Source organism: Podarcis muralis, chromosome 9, assembly GCF_964188315.1.
Source record: "Podarcis muralis chromosome 9, rPodMur119.hap1.1, whole genome shotgun sequence".
In the NCBI taxonomy this organism is placed as follows: Eukaryota; Metazoa; Chordata; class Lepidosauria; order Squamata; family Lacertidae; genus Podarcis; species Podarcis muralis.
In genome coordinates, this window is record NC_135663.1 from 51081863 (window position 1) to 51102806 (window position 20944).

General features: G+C 45.8%; 1 protein-coding gene across 6 annotated transcripts in view; it reads right to left on the reverse strand.

Moving 5' to 3' along the window:
* Positions 1-20944, reverse strand: part of ACSL1 (acyl-CoA synthetase long chain family member 1) — a 148257-nt gene that overhangs the window by 37244 nt on the left and 90069 nt on the right. The window contains exon 1 of one of the 6 annotated variants that reach the window (XM_077934271.1): positions 5304-5659. The exons of 2 other annotated variants lie outside the window; for them this stretch is intronic. The gene's annotated coding sequence lies outside the window, so the exon portion shown is untranslated. Of the gene's footprint in view, positions 1-4951; positions 5111-5299; positions 5660-20944 lie in introns of those variants that run through there. 3 more of the 6 variants (XM_028745023.2, XM_028745021.2, XM_028745022.2) reach the window with 3 other exon arrangements.

Below are 20944 nucleotides of genomic sequence, written 5' to 3' on the forward strand. Positions count from 1 at the left end.
TGGTACCAAGGCCTTTGGGTAGCAACAGTGGAGCTCGTATGTTTGGAAATTTAAGTGATATTTAAATAACATATATAGATGTTTCAGCATTCACAAGATGGAGCAAGAAAGTTAGGATTGACTGTGGTCAAGTTCTGCCTTGAGCAGGAAAAAAATCCACTGCCCTAAAATTCAATGAAGGCTTAGCAATGGAGCTTATGAGACAATGCATTGCTAAACACTGAGCATCATCCTAGCTAGTAACCCATGCAGATAGTCTTAAAATAGTTTCACTGGAATGTATAATCTACCCAGGCATTTTCTTGAAACAAAGTCTAGCTTTCTGAAGCAGAGATCATTCTCCAAAAAATACGAAGATTTCTGTATTCCATGTAACTTTTCCAACACTTTTCGTTCTTTGCCAGGAGAAAAGTGTGACAAGCACACCCTTGCGCTACACAGAGGGTTTGTATTAATAGGCTACAAATGCCCCAACCCTCAATGAGCTTCAAAAAGTCTGCTGTTCAACATTGATATACTTGTTCTCAGAAGAGCTCCTGGTTGTCCCTGTGTGATTTCTTTCTTTCTAGCTTTGTTACCATGTGCAACATCTATAGAAACATCTATAACCAAGCAGAGATCTTAGCCACAAGGTTTCTTTTTTCTTGCCTGAAAGCAAGTATAATCTCCATTGCTGTTGAAACAAGGTTTGGAGAGCACTTTAAACCTTAGTTTGAGGATGAATACATAAGTTAACTTGTTTTAGTTTCTTACCAATTCATAACCTAGATACAACCTAACTCATTTCTTCATAGTTACCAACAATTTAAAACGGCAGTAAGTCTTGTGTATCTTTACAGGGACTACAAGTGTTTCAGCAAACAGCACAATCAGACCCTGGCTGTGCGTTGCTTCAGACTTCCAGGTTACTGAGCTGCAAACTATGTTCTCTCAAGCCAGCATCTGGACAACACCTCATTAGACACAAGCAAACATGACTTCTAGAGAATTAATGTCATAACCTTGAGAAATAGGTACTTCAGAGTCAACATCATCGTAACAAAATGCATTACTTGTGAATGAACTACCTGCCCAAATGCTACTCCACTCATCTTAACATTCTGCACATTTTCTACAAAGAGATCAACTGGTGCCCAGTTACACAGCTAGGATCTTTTGCTCTGCACGTTAGCTTGCTAAATGTAGAAGGTTTATACCCTACCTGCAGTCTTAAGCAGTATAGTTATGCAACAAACACATACTTAAGGCCACAAGTCCTAACCCTCTTACCTGGGAGAAGCTCCATTGAATTCAACAGGTCTTAAATAGGGAATTCAATAGGGTGGGATTGCACTGTTATTTTCATGATACATTTTGTTTTAGTGTATTCCTACTTTTAAGTGTTTTTTCTCAAGTAATCTATTTGTAACTTAGCTGTGGATAAATTTGAGCACCTATATTGCTACAAAAAGGCTACGAGTATACAGTACTTGATGGGCAAATCTTGGTCTCCTCAGGCACATTTATATAGCACAACAATTTAACAGCTAGTATAATTTTGGTTTTCACCAAAATTTTGGTGGTCACTGGACCTGGCAGGGCATCTAGGAGGTCACTGATTTCTCCCCATCCTCCTCTCTTGCAAATCATTGAAGTTTTACAAACACCTAGCGGGAAGGTAAACGGCGTTCTGTGTGCTGCGCTGGCTCGCCAGATGCAGCTTGTCACGCTGGCCATGTGACCCAGAAGTGTCTGCGGACAGCGCTGGCTCCTGGCCTATAGAGTGAGATGAGCGCACAACCCTAGAGTCTGGCAAGACTGGCCCGCACGGGCAGGGGTACCTTTACCTTTACCTAGGGTAACTAAACTGAAAAATGTCTTTCTTTGGTTCTGAAGAGGTCCTTGCTGTCACAGTTGCTTCTCTAATGGGAGAAAAAAGCCGCGTGTCCTTTAACTGTTCTGGCCCTCTCTTTTATCCTTTTCAAGGAAACACTAGACGCTCAAACACCACAGTTATATAAATACTGAGCACCTAACCAAGCAGCTTAACTTGGTTCAGAATTGTTTGTGCAGATTCATGCCACAGTAACTGTATGGTACTCAGAATCCCATAGGGTTTGCTTCCTGATAGGTGTTTGCAGGATTGCAGTCTGAATTGGTTAGAAATGAAGGCTGGAATTGGTGATCCATACAGGCCTGCTAAAAAAGGGACCCCATAAGTTTCCAAACCTATGGAAATATATTATTCTCCTTTCCCAGCTTATTCATTTATATGTTCCACATTCTTTCCAGAATGTGGAATAAAGTAGAAGGATATTAAATGGACTAAGACCTGGGAGATCAGGGTAAAAGTCACCCACTCAGGCACAAAGGTTCCTGTGTGACCTTGGGTCATTCACGGTCTCTCAATCTAACATACCTCACAGGGTGGTTGCAAGAATAACATGGGGGAAAGTGGGTGCGTGAGTGCCACCTTGAGTTCCTTGGATGAAAGGTGGAATGGATATAAATGTAAAACTGATAAATAAAGAACAAGCAAAATAAAATGTGTCTCCCACCTGCTTACACCCAATTTTTGAATTGAGAAAGGGGTGACCAAGTTTGGAATCTTGGAAAAAGTCTATCTGAAAATCAAAGAAAAAAGCATTGGGAACACAATCAGGATATTCAGACCTACAAAAACCAGACTTTACATGTGGGTCCTCAGCAAATGCAGTATGTGGCTATCTGCTAGGACTGGTTTGCCTGGGTGGAGGGTACGGGCAGGGTGCTATCCATGACCCTAAGTATACTACATATAGGCTCTGCACACTGAGTTCTCATCTGGACCATTCTCTGCACCATTCTACTTGTTTTAATAGCATTTTAAGTTTGGCAAAGTGTTTGATAGTTGCTTTATCCTCACAGCAATCCTGTAAAGTAGACCACAGTATGATTTTATCAGAACAACCAAAAACAAACATTAAGGATCAGAGGTGAAGCGTGGGAGGGTGTGTGTGTGCTGTGGCCCCAAACGCAAACAGGCACCCCCAGAGTAGGCTCCTTAATCGGATCCTGGCCAGAAGGAGCTGCACCGAGGCTGCAGCGCTTGGGCCTGGCACAACTCCGGCCCCGGGTCAGGCCTGACCTGACAGTGGAGAGAAAGAAGAGAGTGGGCAGCAGCTTCCCCACCCCTCTCCTAACTCTGAACTGTGGCACGCGCCCCCCTCAGGGGCACGTCCCATACGCCCACCCCGGGCAACACTGGCATACGTTCTGCCACTGTTAAAGACCAATTTATTAGGGAATGAGCCTTCTGGGACTACAGTCCTTCATTCTTGGTGACTGATGAAAATTTGTGGAACCACATATTTGTTAGCCTCTAAAGTTTTATTTCTGCTGTAAGTGATGGCTAAGCTGGCTACCCTTTCAACTGAAAGTGTATCACAACACCCATCATCCCTGGCTGTTTGCCTTGCTGGCTGAGGCTGATAGGAGTTGAAGCCCAACAACATCTGGAAGGCCACCACTCTTGTCCTATGGCAAGCAAAGAAGTAGAAACAGTACCAGAACTTCTGGCACCATAAGAGCATTTAAAAGCGAGGAACCCAAGGGCATAAGTCCCTCTAGCACAACACGACTCTTAGTAATGATAGTAAATGTTAGTTCGAAAAGCATTCCACTAAGAGATCAAAGACTAATTTTACCTTACTAAAAGTATAGTATATTTTGGATTATCACTACCTTTTTAGTGTGTAGTTAAGAGCTTCCTAGAAAAAACCCCCAGCAAGAGTCTCATTAAGCTGCTTTTGGAGCCACTTTGCACTAAGCAATACGACTCAAGCAAACATCCACTCAGAAGGTATCTACTCCATCTTTTACTCTTAGGCAAATTTGTGATACTATAGGGGTTACGTCTGCCTATTCCTTTATCATACTCCCTCCTTTTCCCCTCTTCTACCCGCCAAAGTGTCCCCTCTTCTGCTTTCTACAAACCTGTGAGAAGCTATCCAAGCACCCAAAATAGAGGACATTAAACCACCACAGCAATAATCTATCTGACCATCAACCAAAGCTGACACATATCCAACAGTAAAACACCATGAATATGCTTCCAAATGAGCTCTGGTTAGCCTGATCACCATTGTTCAAATATTGAAATGAAGCCACAGCCTTTTATCCTCAAGGAAGAAGATTCCTACTTCTATTGCTAAACCTGTTGAATATTCTGCACCTATTTGTCACAGCATTTCAGTGGCTTCCTAAACAAAAAACAAAAAAACTTGACAACTTTCCGCGTGTCCTGGTTTTTACTTTTTGAAATATGGCAATCCTAAATGGGAACAGAATGGCCCAGTCCATAATAAATTACTATTTCTGCAGCAATAGTACCTGCTACCATTAGACACTTTTACCTAAAAGCATTTCATGCCTATCCCAACTGGTTGGGCAGCTGTCCAAGGACTGCTGCAAGGCAGATCCCACCTCCAAATAACAATATCGTTACACTGAGCTGTTCTACCAAACCCTGATGGTGCTTGAGCAAGCCAGGAAAGTTCCATCATGTGATAAGAAGCCAGCCCAAGGGGAGCAAGTTAGTGGTAAAGTGGGCAGCACTGTTGACCTGACTAGCTGCACCTTTTTACAGGCCCATGTGCAAAAGCTCTCGTAGTTTTAGCGTGGTGGCAAATAATAATAATAATAATGACACACATTCCAAGTCCGGGGGGGGGGGGGATGGATTAGTCTCCCCTTTCCCTGCCCTGACATTCAGTGCCTCGGAATGCAGCAAACGCTTGTCCAAAAGACAAACCACTTCCCCGTCACCATAATGAGAAAACCTGCGTCCATCTGCGCCTTCAGACTCGCCGGGGGCGCATGCGGAGGAGCCCAGTGCCAGCCATCTCCAGAGCCCTAGACAACCTGGAACATCATCTCCCCCCAACCGCCTCCCGCCAACGCCTCCCCTCCCCCCGAAGATGCTGCGACCGACCTCGGCTCGATGGCAAGGCTCGCCTGGTCCCCGCAAACCGTGGCGGCGGCGGCGCCTCTCCAGTCGGCCTATGTATGGCGGGGAGGCCCCTTGCTGAAAGCTTCAGCTTCCTGACGTGCGGCTCTCGAGCCAGGGCGACCCCCTCTTCCCCGCCCCCTTTCCCGGCAGCAGCCACAGAGGCGGCGGCGGCGGCGGCTGGGAAGGAAAGGTCCGCCTGGAGGAAAGCGGCTCTAGGCGGGGGAAGAAGCGGGAAAGTCCCCGCGGGCCGCGGAAGCTTCTCCCGCCGCGCGCCGAGCTCAACCCTCTCCTTGCGGGATGACAGGCGCCGGTCTTGGCGGGCTGACTCACCCACCTGCTTTCGTCTCGCCCCTGGCCAAGTGGCGGCGGCGGCGGCGGCTACAACGACGAGGCGCTCTGCAGCTGGAGCGCCCGGCCCGTCCTATTTAAGCGGCCCCAAAAAAGAAAAAAAGGAAACAAAACAAAACACCCCCGGCCGGAGCTGTGGCGGCAGCGGCAGCAGAGCGTGTGGCTACGTCGCGTCGGGCCCGCCTTTCCTGCAAGCGCAACGAGAGCTGGGGCACTAGGACCCTCAGGAGGCTGGCCAGCCAACCAGACGGCGTCCTCGCCTTTGCGCCCACAGCCAATCGGAATTTGGGAGGACGAGGACGAGGAGGAAGGCCGGGCGCAGTCAGTCACAGGGCGCCACGGGGCACAGCCAGTGTTTCGGGGTTGGCCTGGAATTCGGAGTTGCGGAGGAGGGAGGGACTGCGCGCGGGCGGAAGGGCTGCGCTCTGCGCATTCTCAAGGGACCCACGGCGTGCGCTCGCCTGTCCGCCACCTACCGCAGCTCGCGCCACCTAGCTGTGGATGCGCAGGGTCTGGTCCGCGAAAGCTGATGCCGCCATAAAGCGGCTAATAATTAAAAGGCGGCGTAAGACTCCGCTGCGCGCCCCCTCGCTTGTTGTTGTAAGGAAGGGATTAGTTCAGCGCAACTGCCCCTCTGGAAACTGATTTATTGCATCACATGTTCTGCGGAATGAGACCTGCTCAGGGGAGAAAACAGGTTCTCTGGAAGAACCAAGCACCCATCAAAATTAAGCCCTTTAAGAAGCAAGAGCAAGCCCAAACAAACAAAAACAAAAACGTGCGCACACCCCTCACACCTTCAAGCACCCGGCTTAACAGGGCAGTTCTACACGGGTATACTCAGAAGCATGTCTCCATGAGTTCCATGGGATCTGTGGCCTGGGAGAACAAATCCTAGGAAGCAGGCATCACTTCAGTGCTTACCCCCCAAATAAATGAAACAAACCTACCACCCTTTTTATATGGGAGGAAAGAGAGTGTTCTTTGACTGCACATTTGCCACTGAATTACTTCTCAGTAAACCTATCCATTCTTAAGGAAATTAGCCCTGAGTGCTCACTGGAAGGACAGATCCTGAAGCTGAGACTCCAATACTTTGGCCACCTCATGAGAAGAGAAGACTCCCTGGGAAAGACCCTGATGTTGGGAAAGATGGAGGGCACAAGGAGAAGGGGACGACAGTGGACAAGATGGTTGGACAGTGTTCTCGAAGCTACCAGCATGAGTTTGACCAAACTGCAGCAGGCAGTGGAAGACAGGAGTGCCTGGCGTGCTCTGGTCCATGGGGTCACAAAGAGTTGGACACGACTAAACGACTAAACAACAAACATGATTAGTTGCCCACAGAGGTAACTCATAAGAGCTTGCCAAAGTTTGCATCCCTCCCCCCTCCTTATGGTAAATACCTGTGAGAATGGGACTTGCACAAGGTGCCAAGATGTATCTCCAGGTAGGGCAGGGAATGTCCCATCTGAATACTCCACTAGATGGACCAATGGTCTTAACTAATGCAGCTGCCTGTGTTCCTCTCAGAGGAACTGGAGAAGGGAGAGGACTAGGAGACAGACTCAAATCTCTCTATCATGAGCAAAAGTTTGAATGCCCAAAAGGCATTCTTTCAGTATTGAAAGGTATTCTTTCAGTATTGAAACAGTATTGGGGCGGAAATGCTTGAAGTATCATTTTGTTATTCTGTTTTCAAACCTTTAAACCAGCCTGTTACTCAGTGGCATAATTCATACCTCTCCCCTCTGCCTCACATTTTGTGTCTCGGGAGAGCATTTTTATCCAGTGGCATCTATGTATAGCGACTAGATTTTAAAATCTAGTCTATGTCTGTCATTGTGAAAGAGAGGCTTTTGTGCAACTTTAGCCAGATCTTTGTAATAGTCCCTCTCTTTGAGACCCTGCCCATAGCCCCTTCCTCATTGCTACACATACTCAGCAGGGACTAGTGTCATAATTTCCAACTTACATAATACTTTATTGCTCCCCCAATAATATAACCAGACACCAGGGGTTGCAATATCCAACTATTAATGCTAAATGTTCGGATTGCATCCCTCCTCTCTGCCTGCCAGAAAGAACACTCTGCTCCAACAGAGTGCCCTGGGGTTGCAAAACTGAAGGGAAGCATATCCTGTCCCCATTCATTGGCAAGAAAATTAAGGGTGGTTGGGTGGTGTGTGTGTGTGTGTGTGTGTGTGTGTGTGTGTGTGTGTGTGTGTATGTGTGTATTTAAAGGCAGGGATCTGTACAGGTAACTTTATGTTCTTAACACTCCAGCCACTGAAGTGCATTGATTCCACATAGGGTCATCATAGCTCTTGCACACCAGCTACTACAACATCATGTTTTAATGAGCTGTGTCATATCTAGCGATGCCACTAACTTACGTTATCTTACCTATAAGCTGCTGCAGTCTGATACTAGATTTATACCTATATATAACCCAAACAGATATATATAATTTATGCACTTTTGTGTATTCACGTAACCATGTTTTTGCATTGGTATCAATACGCTTTCTCTTTTTGGGGGTTCACTGACTTGCTCTTTAAATTGAAAAGGAACTACCGGTATGTTGCTGTTGATTGACCAGGAAAACATTTCAGAGGGGGAAAAAACCTTTCTACTTATTAATGTAGATCAGGGGTAGGCAAACTAAGGCCCGGGAGCCAGATACAGCCCAATCGCCTTCTCAAACCGGCCCACGGACAGTCCAGGAATCAGCGTGTTTTTACATGAGTAGAATGTGTCCTTTTATTTAAAATGCATCTCTGGGTTATTTGTGGGGCATAGGAATTCGTTCATCCCCCCCCCCCAATATGGTCCAGCCCACCACATGGTCTGAGGGACGGTGGACCGGTCCACAGCTGAAAAAGGTTGCTGACCCCTGATATAGATGATAGAGCAAAAGGTAATGAATAAAATATTTCAGTACTCCATCTGTATAGGGTTCTGTGTGTGCTTTTAAATACCCCTTTTATGCACTGTAAATTATAGTTTAACAGAAGAGTTCACTGTTGCTTATAGAGGACTACATTAAAGTTATGGTAAGTTACGCAGTGTGGATCTGATTAAATAAAAACCTGTTTTGCATATCAAAGTCAATTCCTGTATTGCTGGGGAAATGTTTGTCACAATAACCCATGAGGTTGCTTAACTGCATCTTCACTCCTGGACCAGTTCCCATCATCATATACCTTTGGGTGCTTTTTTTTGAGTGAGACATTAAAATTATTTGCGAAAAAGGGAGGGGGAAGGGAAACAAATGAAGAATATTGGGGCATTTTCTGAAGAGTGATATAACAGGAGGAGAAGGAAACAAAAATGAGAGACCTGACCATTTATTATTTCTATTTCTTTTTTAAATAATTATATAGTTTTGAGTATTAGATGCATGCCTATATATAATTGCTACTATACATAAGCATTATTTAACCCAATTTAATTGTGTATTTGAATCAGGGTACTCTGATGCAAGAGAAGATAGAAAGCTAGATGGGAAATTTATGACCTTGGTAATATATCTCCAGTGGGTGGATACTCAAAGAACTGGATTTAATGTGGTCTGTACACTGACGCCAGAACAACATGTAAATACCTGTGTGGTAATACTTGTTTGTTCTTAGATAATTTTTTTCAAATAGTCATTTTGTTCTTAAAGGCTTATAGTACTGCAAGGAAGGATTGCCTTTCTCTGGGTTAAAACTAATCCGTTCATCCTTACAAAAAAACCCAAAAAACAGGATAGTCCACTCTGTCATTCACCTTCCCCAGAGTCTATTTACACGGAAATCTGAGAGAAGTATTCTGCCCTTTCTAGGTGCTAATGCCCACCATTCCTAATGTACCAAAACCATAAATGGATTAAAGCTTATCCACTCAACTCCATGCATTCCTTTGCAATATCCACACCAAGCCCTCAGTCACGGTGCTGTGGGATGAAATAGAGCTGCTGGTGGGAATGCCTCCCTTTGCAAACTTCTCCATTTCATTTGTCTTTCAAAAGGTAGATGTGAAAACGAGTAGGCTGTGTTTCTCTCCATCCCTGCCCCTCCCCTTCAGGAAGATGTGCAGTGCTATACTGATGAATGCATAAGCTTCTTCAAAAAAGGAACAGAATGGAAAGGCTGTCTGGGCATAGCCAGGATTTTTTCTTGGGGGGACAGGCTTTTGTTAGGGAAAGCAGAACCTCATATTGGTATTGATTTGTACTGATTTTTCCTGATTTAGGGGAGCAGCTGCCCCCCTTCTTGCCCCCCATGGAAAGGCTTGAAATGGTGAAGCCATTGAATATTGAGGGCACACATTTTGAGATCTACAGCCCGATCTTCAACATATATGTAAATCACAGAGAGTCTCCTTGGGACTTGGGTCTCATCCACACCATTGTTTAATGTGGATCGTAAGCTTCATGTTCCCCCACTAATCCCCCGTTGTTTGACATTATCCTCTAAATCATACTTCCCACTCCCTCTATCCAGATTTTCTCATACTCTTCCTTTTTTTGGAGTATCCCTGGTATGAGAAAATCTGGACTGAGGGAGAAGGAAGTATGGGAAGGCAGTGATTTAGAGGCGACCATCATATGGACAACGGAGAATTAATGGAGGCACAGGAAGCTTACAATTCACACTAAACAGCATCATGGGTGAGCCTTTAGTAACAGCACTTAGGACTGTAGCCCTCCATCGTTGCCAGACCTGCTCAATCTTGCCTCCCTTCTGTTAGAACCATATTCTATCTGGTGTGTGTCAATGTGGCTGGGAATTGCAGGAGAACAAAGATAGAATGTATTACAGTATTTTAATATATGTTTTTGGAAGCTGCCCAGAGTGGCTGGGGAAGCCCAGCCAGATGGGCAGGGTATAAATAATAAATTATTATTATTATTATTATTATTATTATTATTATTATTATTATTATTATTGAAAGCTGCCCCCTAGCCCCAGATTCAGTTGAAATGAATGGGACTTCTATTACCCCTCAGTGCAAATTGAAGGCATGGTGGAGGAGGTACTGATCTGGATCAGGACCACAGCAGGGGTTAAAGGGATACAGCTTCCCCAGTCCCCCACCCCAGGTTCCCAATCCAGATTGAGCAGCCAGGGCTAACAGTTTGGGTAACGCAATTTAAATTGCTGCACTTCAAAACACAGATGTTTAGCTAACAAATTTTGGCCCTTAGCCACTGTGTTCCATTAACAGCAGCAGTCTTTTTGTTGCCAGCTAGTTCCATCCCCATCTGTTCGATCCACTAAAGGTGGATCTACAGCCAGGGCCTAATGGTGCATCCTACACCATTATCTTTACCAGACTCTCTTCCTTGTTAAGTCCCTCAGTCACAGCACGGACTCCTACTGCAACTTGCAAAGTCCTCCCCAGTACTCACTGACAAAAAACTAAAGTGCTTCTCACCATGAATTAACAATTACATAAAAATATGATGAAGTATTAACAAGAACATCATAAAAATTACATTGGAAATCAGTAAGGAATCAAAAGTACTGCTGCTCAAAGCCCCTCCCCCCCCAAACATGAAATAATCTACTGAGGGAAATCAAGTTGCTTTGAGGTAAATTATTTGAGAATAAAGGCTCAAGTTATAGGAAAATTTGGGGTGCGGCCTACAAACATCCCTACAAACAGGTTAGTGCAGTGGCGGCTGGTGCATATTGGGAATGGGAGGGCGAGAGGCATAGAGACCAACAGTAGGTGGGGTTAGAGCCAATGAGAGGCAAGGCCACCTGTTTATAGTTCTGTCCCCGTCCTCTTCCCTGCTGGATTGTACAAGGGCAACATAGGGATGTCATACTCTCCAAAGTGAAAATCCGGAGAAAGTTGTTGACCTTTGTTGTGGGGGGTGGGGTGAAGTTTTTGGGTTTTGGGTTTTTTTTTTGCTTTTTAAAAGCATTTTTCTTTTTTAAAAAATCGCCCTAGTTGCAATTTTGACAGTCTGATTCCCAGGCATGTCCAAGAAAACTCAGACATATGGCAGCCCTAACATAGACAGAGGAAGCAGACAATCAACATCACCCTCCAGACTGGGAGTAAGAAGAAAGCAGGCAGGTGGAGGCTGTCTGAGGGCAGCCTGAGGTTGGTGAGAGCAGAGCCCCCACCCTGCCCTTATGGGCCAGCTTCCACTGGGTTGGTGTGTATTTCTGCCACTGGTTAGCTTGTCTCTCCTTTATTCCAAAAGTGATAAATGTGCTTGCCTGCAGATCCAACGCTGACTTCTTTGGTGCTCCCTCATGCTTCAGGGAGACTATGACTTTCCATTCTGCATGCCTTGTGGGTTTATCCAATTAGAGATTCATTCAGGGTGTTAAAAGAAACCAAACCAAAATGGATAGGTTCCTTTTTTATTATTGGAAAAAGAAAACCTTGAACAACGGCTCTAGCAACAGGAGTGACTTATGATTGTCACAAGGACTGGCAAATCAAGCACTGTGCAGAGTCCCTTCACTTATAAAATGTGTTTTTCCTGAGGTGGATGCATAGGAGAAGGCTATACATCTAACCAAAATGGGATAAGTGATCCTTAGTTTTCTGCAGCAGGAGCCTCAGACAGGTTATAGTCATCTGGGGAAAAGCATAAACACACTCGAAGGGTGCAGTGCAAGAAAAGTTCTCTATGAGTTTTGACTAATATGGCTGTGGCTTTCAAAAGCTGGCCATAATAATTTCTGATGCCACATTTCCCAAGCCTAAAGGTAAAAGGACTCCTGACCATTAGGTCCAGTAGCGGACGACTCTGGGGTTGCGGTGCTCATCTCACTTTATTGGCTGAGGGAGCCGGCGTACAGCTTCCAGGTCATGTGGCTAAGCTGCTTCTGGCAAACCAGAGCAGTGCACGGAAACGCCGTTTACCTTCCCGCAGGAGCGGTACCTGTTTATCTACTTGCACTTTGACGTGCTTTTGAACTGCTAGGTGGGCAGGAGCAGGGACCGAGCAACGGGAGCTCACCCCGTCACGGGGATTCGAACCACCGACCTTCTGATCGGCAAGCCCTAGGCTCTGTGGTTTAACCCACAGCGCCACCCGCATCCTAGTTCCCACCAAATGTTCATGGATTATAACTCCCATCAGCTGTAGTCAGCATGGCCATTGGTCATGGATGAGGGAAGTTATTGCCCAACAACACCTGGAGGGCAGCAGGCTGGAGAAAGCTGCATTAAGCTCTCATTGTCTAATATACACTTGTTTCAAACCCTAAATCCACAAACCCCAAATATATATAACAGAATGCTATTGAGACAGGTGCAGCCAGTTGCAGGACATGGTTCCCTGTTGAAATTGCATTCAGTGAAACTGAATGAATTGTGAGCTGAAAGGCCTCTTCACCAGGGAAATGCCGATTTAAATGCCTGGCTTGAGAAAATTGCTCACAAAAGGGGGGTAGGGAGAGAAAGAGTGAGAGTTCATTTTGCAACACGTGAAATAGGCCTGCATAACGCAAGGCCAGTGGGCTACTTGCAGACTCCATCCTATTTGTCGCTCCTGCAGGAGTTAAAACACTCCCTGCTTGTGTCCCACCTCTGCCTCTGTAGAAATACCTTCTGATCTGCATTATGCATACTCTCCACTGCTTCTCCCTGCATTCGGAAGATCTGTCAACCTGTTTTCCAGCCTGTTGCAACAATCCAGCTATGCCAAACAACCTGCTTGCTATCAAGTTCCTCTCAAAATCAATTCATACATTACATTTTAAAGTGTGCACTTAAACATCCTTTAGTTTTGATTTTGTTTTTAAAAAGAATGGCATTGGATTTCACTTAATGCTGTCGCAGTAAATAACTACTTCCTTGATCTGATTAATAGCCTTCTATCCTACTGTATTTGAATTGGTGGGGTCAGTGCTCCCCCCCAAAAAAATAATATGTTTAGGGGTAATTTAATTTTGACTTAAGAAAATCACCATTTTATATAGTTCAAATCAGGAAAAATAAACACAGTAAATGGACAATTGTACAAAGATCCACAAAATGTTCAGGGATATGCATACCCCTGCGTACCCCCAGAAAAAAAGCACTAGGTGGGGCTATCCTTTTTGGTTGCAATGTGAATTTTATTATTTATGCATGCTGACTTGGGTCGCTTGCAGGTGCATGCATCACATGTAGTTCAGCCCCACACAAGTGATTGTATTTTTCTCTCCCTTTTGCCATTTCCCCTATAGAATTACCAAAAAGCATGCTTTCTATCTCAATATCTAACAAAGGGCAGCACCATATTTAGGGTGGTGCAGGCAGTTCATCCGCACAGGGTGCTGAGCTGAGGGGGGGGGGCCACAAATAATAAAAAATAAGAAAGGAATTATTGTGAAAATAAGAAATATTGAAGGGGAGGCCACCAAATTTTCTGCTTGCTCAGGGCGCCATATTACCAAAGTCCATCCATCCCTGCAAAGAGAGTCCCTTTCCCTAACCTCGGGGTGACATTAGGGCCTCCCTTCACCTGAATAGTTACGACATGCCTTTTCAAAGCCTACATCTCCTTGCCAAACCAAACAGGAAAGTAGTTTCTGAAATACTGATCACAAAGAGTTCAGAAAAAAGGAGTCACATGCCAGAAAGAAAGCAAACATTCTGGGCACAACCTAATGTTTGTAAATGCTGTTTCTAAAGAGAAAGAATGGATGTTTGTTGATGCTCATTAGCTCTCAAAAGGTTCCCTTTTTCAAAAGCTCAGTTAATGGTATTTGAGCACAGTAATCTCTTGGGCTGTATCAGAACTGCTATATTCAATGCTATATCCTCCTAAGTCTGCACAAACCAAGGGGATACAAGTGGTTCCCTTTCCTGTCTTACCCTCATAGCAACTCTGTGAGGTAGGTTAGGCTGAGAGTAACTCTGACCCACCTGGTTACCCAATGAAAGCTTCATGGCTGTGTGGTCATTTCATACTTGGTCTCCCTTGTCCTACTGTGGCAACTACATCACACTGACAATTAATACTACAGTGGTACCTCAGGTTAAGAACTTAATTCATTCTGGAGGTCTGTTCTTAACCTGAAACTGTTCTTAACCTGAGGTACCACTTTAGCTAATGGGGTTCTCCCGCTGCCGCTGCGTGAATTTCTGTTCTCATCCTGAAGCAAAGTTCTTAACCCGAGGTACTATTTCTGGGTTAGTGGAGTCTGTAACCTGAAGCATCTGTAACCTGAAGCGTCTGTAACCCGAGGTACCACTGTACAATAGATACTCAACAGAAGCACTGTTAAGACATAAAAGGTAAAGATACCCCTGCCCGTACGGGCCAGTCTTGCCAGATTCTGGGGTTGTGCGCCCATCTCACTCAAGAGGCCGGGGGCCAGCGCTGTCCGGAGACACTTCTGGGTCACGTGGCCAGCGTGACATCGCTGCTCTAGCGAGCCAGAGCCGCACACGGAAACGCCATTTACCTTCCCGCTAGAAAGCGGTCCCTATTTATCTACTTGCACCCGGGGGTGCTTTTGAACTGCTAGGTTGGCAGGCGACATACATGAATATAAATAAGGATGACAGCTTACTATCTCTTCCTGATTTAAAGGTGCCCTCATCGATTTTGTAAGCATCTGATTGTACGATGACTTTAATCACTGAAGAGGGTTTTGAGTACAGGTTTCTCTTCTTCTTTGGCAATCACTCGTAGACGAGTAAGACTGTCTTCCATGGTCTTAACAGTGAGTCCGTAAGTGACTGTGGAGGCCAATTCTGGATCCACACATCCTTCCACAGTGAGGACATAGGTTTCCGGGCAGGAGTTGATCACAACGAGGGTTTGCCAAGTGTGCCTTCCTTTTAGCTTGTTTCTCCCTTTTGTCCTGAGTTCGAGTGCATTCAAAGCCCATGACACTCTACTTGTGCACAATCAACTTGTATATGTGCGGCACTGGAAAATAATTTAATAATTTGATTCATACCAGGAAATGAAGGGAGAGAGCTAAAGACCCTCCTCAGAGCCTGGCAAAGACTTCAGTGAGGGCAGATAAGAGACTGGAGGCACAGCGGGGCTTTGTTTAGGCTGCTCAGCCTCCCCACCTAACAGCTACTGTGCTTAGTAGCGTAGCAGAAGCAGCTGCTTTTCCACATGTCCTCCAGCTTGCCCCATTGTTTCAATTCCAGTTGTGGATATTCTTTGTACAGTAGTTTTGATCTGGGTTGGAGAGGGAGTGGCAGAGAGGGCATTTAAAGGTTGTTTTTAGAGGGTGCTCCTCACTTACGCGATTTTCATTTATGCATGCAGGGCACTGGAACATAGCCCGGTAAGTGGGGAGTCACCTGTATGTTTCAGAAAAGGGTTATCCTATTGGCTCTGGCAATTGAGGGGATGAAGACCCAGCCTCACGGCATTCCATGAACTGAATGGATGGGAGTTTGCATACCCTTAATGGAGCTGCACTCTTAATCGGATTTACTTCTGAGTAGAGATGCATAGGATTGTATTCTTAATGAACTAACTGCACCAGCTGTTCATCATTTGTCACTTCCTTTTTCTACTATGTTAAACACTCGTGATTTGGATAGGCGCACATTTTAAGAAGGCCATAGACTGGTTATTTAGAGGGCACCCTAATAGGAGGCAAAAGATGCCTATAGGAGGTATATGTATTTCCTCTCTCCATCTTAATGCTGGCTCTTTTCTCCGTAATTGCCCCATTTGCCAGAATGGCAGCTTGCCATACAATACTAGAAGTACGAGAAATAAAAAGCATAAACAGGATGTTTAGCGACTCAACAGGCTTTTACAGCTTCAGGCTCTGATGATGTCACAACACCCTGACACTGTTGTTGAACTCTTCTTTACTCACATTTGATTAGCAACATTCAGGGGCAGACTTTTGGTAAGATGGCACCCTGAGTGAGGACAAAATTGGGTGCTTCCGCCTTAAATATTTCTTTTTTTCACAATAATTCATGTTGGTACAGTTGCTTTTTATGGATCTTCTCAGCAGATAGCTGTAAAAATCTTCTTCTTCTTCTATTATTATTATTATTATTATTATTATTATTATTATTATGTGCCCCCTTGGCTCAGTGCCCTGTGTGGTGGAGCTGCCCAGACAGCCCTAAATCTGGGGCTGCTACATGGATTGCCAATTTGTTGGAGTCTAGCAGGTTTGCTTTCTAATCCTTCCCAGGGTTAGGCAAGGTAAAGTACTACTGACTTCTGTGTGCTGGGGCCGCTCCAGCATAGGCTTGCACATATTCCAGTTCTCAGCCCTTCCTTCAAATTCAGTTGTGTAAAACCTGGGTAAAGCCCTTTCTGCTGGAGAGCTGCAGCAAAACAGATGCAAGCGCAGTCATCATAGCTGATTGTTTATATGCTTTTTCCTACATGAGAATGTGCAGGTGTAGCACATGCAAGGCAAGCCAAAGTGGTGCTCTCCATATATTCTGGACTACAAATCCTATCAGCCCTAGCAAACATGGTCAGTGGTCAGGATGATGGAAATTGTAGTCCAAAAGATAGGGTTGCCATATTTCAAAAAGTAAAAAACCAGGACACCCTGAAAGAGTTGTGGAGCTTTTTTAAGGAAAACCCCTAAGTTGCTGAGATTTTTTTTTACAAAATTGCCAAATAAACATGATTTTTCGATTGACTTGCCTAAGATCCAGGACAAAGCGCCGCCTTTTGGAAATTCCCCCCAGATGTCAATTGCGCCTTTGAAATTCCAGGGGAAATCCAGATGTATGGCAGCCCTACAAAAGATCTATACGGCACTGCATTGGCTACCCAGCAGCGGCGTAGCGTGGGTTGTCAGCACCCGGGGCAAGGCAAGTAATTTGCGCCCCCTAACCCGGGGCAAGGCAAGTAATTTGCGCCCCCTAACCCCTAACCTGCCACCGCTGCCAGCTTCTTCTTGCTGCTGCCTGGGCTGGGGTATTTACGATAAGGTAGCCACGGAGGCGGAGGCGGGTCTGTGTCAGGTGATCTGAGGCGAGTTGCCGCTGGCGCTGCCGCCCAAACTATGCCGCTTGCCCGGAGGAGGAGGGCAGAGAGGCGAGGAAAATGCAACACGGCCCAGCAGCTGCAGCAGCAGCGGCGGGGCTGTGAGGAGGGGCTGCCTGGCGCGCCCTCCGTGGCCCTGATGCGCGGGGACCGCGGCGAGCGCTGAGAGCCGCTGCCAGCTCGTCGGTTCCACGAGACATGGGGCTCTGCTACAGCCTGCGCCCGAGGCTCTTCGGCGACTCCGGAGGCGGCGAGCGCGCCCCCCCCGATGTTGCGCCCGGTGCGGCCGGGCCCCCCTGCACCCCCCACGCTACGCCACTGCTACCCAGCATACACACCACACATTTAAAGTTCATGACTTCTGGGGGGGGGGGAATAATCCTGGGAATTGTAGTTTTTTTAAAAAAGGGAAATGTAACTCTATGAAGGGTAAAGCACAGTTCCCATGATGCTTTTTTGGGGGGAGGGGGAAGTTATGTGCTTTTAACGTATGATGTATACACAGTTTCAATGGCTGCAATCCTGAGCACATTTTCTAGGGAGTAAGAACCACTAAAACAGCAAGTCATACTTCTGAGTAAACATAGACAGGGTTGCCCTGCATGACATGTAAAATCAGCAGATATATTGCGTGATCAACAAAATGATCAGGTGGTTTGCTTTACTCTTGAATAAATAAAAGCAGTTTCAGTCATATATGCCCAAGATTGACCTGTCTGGCTTGAAATGTATGAGCCACTTTCCCAGAGGGCTCTTAAGGTGGCATACAAAAACCCCCAATGCAAATACAATAAAAGTTCCACAAGCTGAAATCAGGCAAACATTAAACAGTGCGTAAAACAATTCAAAGCCACAGAGCAAATTAGCAAAATCAACAAGACAAGCCATCTTCCTTCCTTGCATTTTCAAGTTGTACCAGCTTCTGTTCTGTTCTGATTAGGTGGATTTGGGATCACTTCTATGGCAGGCAAAAATTACTGGTTATCGGAGATCAGGGAAAATACAGGAAATAAAATGAGGCACTTTGCAAAGATGGTTCTCCAGTTTTCTATTCATCAAGATCTGCTCTGTCCATTTGGCCCAGTCCCCCCTCATAACTTAATAACTTGCTAAAGAAACATGTGCAAGGAGTGTTTACAGGTCGTTCCCCTTGCCCCACATTTGATGCCAAGAGCATGTGCTATATTTAATGGACCAATCTGTGAGGGAGGAATGCAATCCTGAGAACACTTGAATTGGCAAAGCCCCATCCAAACGCCCTTGCTAAAGGATAGCGGATGGGGACAGCAGCAGTGAAAGAACACTTGTTTGGCAGACAAGTTGTCTCAATACTACAGAGCAGGAGGATTAAGCTGTGTCCTTCCTGCATCTCTCTGAAGAAGAGATAGAGCCATGTGCCAGTTCTAGCTCTTGCTTACTGAGGCTTACTAAATGAACAGGTGTGATGTTAGTCCTAAGTTTATGGAGTAATACTTATCCTGCAGTCCAGGTGACTTGGGCAACCAGAAGTTGCAAGAAGAAGAGGAGTTTGGATTTGATATCCCGCTTTATCATTACCCTAAGGAGTCTCAAAGCGGCTAACAATCTCCTTTCCCTTCCTCCCCCACAACAAACACTCTGTGAGGTGAGTGAGGCTGAGAGACTTCAGAGAAGTGTGACTAGCCCAAGGTCACCCAGCAGCTGCATGTGGAGGAGAGGGGACGCGAACCTGGTTCCCCAGATTACGAGTCCACCGCTTTTAACCACTACACCACACTGGCTCTCTAGCAACTCACCTATGCGATAACCCCCAGTACAGTGGTACCTCAGTTTAAGAACAGTCCTGTTTAAGAACAATTTGGTTTACGAACTTCACAAAACCGGAAATAGTGTCCCAGATTGAGAACTTTACCTCGGTCTAAGAACAGAATCCGAACGGTGGAAGGGCACCGGCGGTGGGAAGCCTCATTAAGAAAAGTGTGCCTCAGTTTAAGAATGGTTTCAGTTTAAGAATGGACTTCTGGAATGGATTCAGTTCGTAAACCGAGGTAAAGGTAAAAGTAAAGGTAAAGGTACCCCTGACCATTAGGTCCAGTAGTGGACAACTCTGGGGTTGCAGAGCTCATCTCGCTTTACTGGCTGAGGGAGCCGGCATTTGTCCGCAGACAGCTTCTGGGTTATGTGGCCAGCATGACTAAGCCGCTTCTGGCGAATCAGAGCAGCACACAGAAACGCTGTTTACCTTCCCACCGGAGCGGTACCTATTTATCTACTTGCACTTTGACGTGCTTTCGAACTGCTAGGTGGGCAGGAGCAGGGACAAAGCAACGGGAGCTCACCCCGTTGTGGGGATTTGAACCGCCAACCTTCTGATTGGCAAGCCCTAGGCTCAGTGGTTTAGACCACCGCACCACCCAAGGTATCACTGTATATATATTTAAAAATACCATGGGTATATGGGGTGTTAGGGAAGAGGTAGTGCTTCTGGTGGGGGACTTGTTGTGCTCCTTCTGGGGTAGCTTGTCCACCTTTGGTCCCCACCCTGCACTCAGCTTTTACCTGTGGCTCCTAGAAGATGTCAGTATGTGACAGAGGCCACACCCCAGGAAACAGCTTCAACGGGCCAACTAAACCAGGTGAGATAGCTGATGGGTCTCAAACCCTCAGTGAGTTAGAGACTTCCCTTGCATGCGAAGACAGGCTCCGGCGGATTGAGTGGATGAGACCAATAGTGGATCCAATGGTCAAGAAAGCAGTTTCTGCATGTGCTGTAGAGGGGGCAGATGGGGCACTTCAACCTGGGAAGGTAGCCCATCTAGGAGAAGGAAAACTCTGATCCTACACCTCTGCTAGGGTGTAGGATCTGCTAAGACTAAGGAGTAAACCATATACAAATCTGGAGTCCCTGAGATGGTTGGATGGTGCATTGTACGCCTCTTTCCAGCAATCCCTGCTCCTAAGCTGGTGCCTAATGTATTGCTCTGTTGTCCTTTGAAACCATATCAATGTGGTCAAGAGGGGACCTTGTCATCTGGGCAGCTTAGGACCGCCAGGCTAATGCAGCAGTTTGATTTTACCCCCAGAGATGCACTCCATTGTCTCTCGAGACAGATGGATGCCAACAACATAGAGCGGGCAATAGGCCCCCCCTTTTTTTAATCAAGCAAAGATATACCAGTCACTGTTTACTTTGAAAGGAGAGGACCATGAGAGCCTGTGCTAGGCAGCTTAGAACTTCATTCTCTTTTAGCTAATGCTGACAGTGAAAGTGGAATGTGTTCTGGTGCTTTGATTGTGGCTGGTGATATCGTGAGTAATGTTGCAGCTGTATAGCTAAAAGAAGGTAGATCAAATAAACTGGATGAAATGGCTTAGTATCACCTGAGGGCTCTTATTGTATTGCATAACAATCCCACAACCTTGCCATGCTCTCACCAGGTTTCCTTGGGAATTTAAGAATTGGAATAGAATCTTACAGCTTTCTCAGCAATCACAGGTGTGAACAAATGGAATTCTTTCAAGTGTGCTTGGTTTGGAGAAGTACGAGGCAGAGCTGTCCTTTCTCCGTTGATATTTTATTTGCGTTTGGAGCAGAATAGGAAAATTCATGGTTGTGTTTTTTTACATGAAGTGGAATTTAAAATAGCTATTTGTGCAGATGATTTGTTATTATTGCACACCACCCCAGTCTCTGAGCAGTGCATGAT